An 832-nucleotide genomic window follows, 5' to 3' on the forward strand; every position below is an offset into this window, starting at 1 on the left:
TCCTGTCCCTGTCCCTTACTGGATGACCCTCAGAACACAGGGACCCTCAGAACACAGGGACCCTCAGGGACCCTCAGAACACAGGGACCCTCAGAACACAGGGACCCTCAGAACACATCCACGCTCATGAAGTAGCATAACCACGACTGCTAAATAGCTAGCCATTTCACATTGTGTGTGTGTGTGTGTCGTTTGGTGCGCAAGTTCAACTTCTTTCTACCAGTAGTCAGGGAGTATTGTAGGATCGGTGTTTGATTGATTGCAGTCATTCCTCAAGGATCTTTGGTTTGAGGTCATTCCCCAGGAATCTTTGGTTTGAGGTCATTCCCCAGCAATTGTTGGTTTGAGGTCATTCCCCAGGAATCTTTGGTTTGAGGTCATTACCCAGGGATCTTTGGTTTGAGGTCATTACCCAGGGATCTTTGGTTTGAGGTCATTCCCCAGCAATTGTTGGTTTGAGGTCATTCCCCGGGAATCTTTGGTTTGAGGTCATTCCCCGGGAATCTTTGGTTTGAGGTCATTCCCCGGGAATCTTTGGTTTGAGGTCATTCCCCAGCAATTGTTGGTTTGAGGTCATTCCCCAGAAATCTTTGGTTTGAGGTCATTACCCAGGGATCTTTGGTTTGAGGTCATTACCCAGGGATCTTTGGTTTGAGGTCATTACCCAGGAATCTGTTAAACTATACAATACGTCACCTTTTAAAGTGCTTTTACAGGCATCTGTTTTGGCTGGGCTGCATATGGCTTTAATGTATACAATCATGTAGGCCTTACACTGCAGTGATTCAATAAATATACTGTACATCAAATGCAATGCAGCATTAAAGCTATT

The sequence above is a fragment of the Salvelinus alpinus genome, chromosome 29 (assembly GCF_045679555.1).
Source record: "Salvelinus alpinus chromosome 29, SLU_Salpinus.1, whole genome shotgun sequence".
NCBI classification, from domain to species: Eukaryota; Metazoa; Chordata; class Actinopteri; order Salmoniformes; family Salmonidae; genus Salvelinus; species Salvelinus alpinus.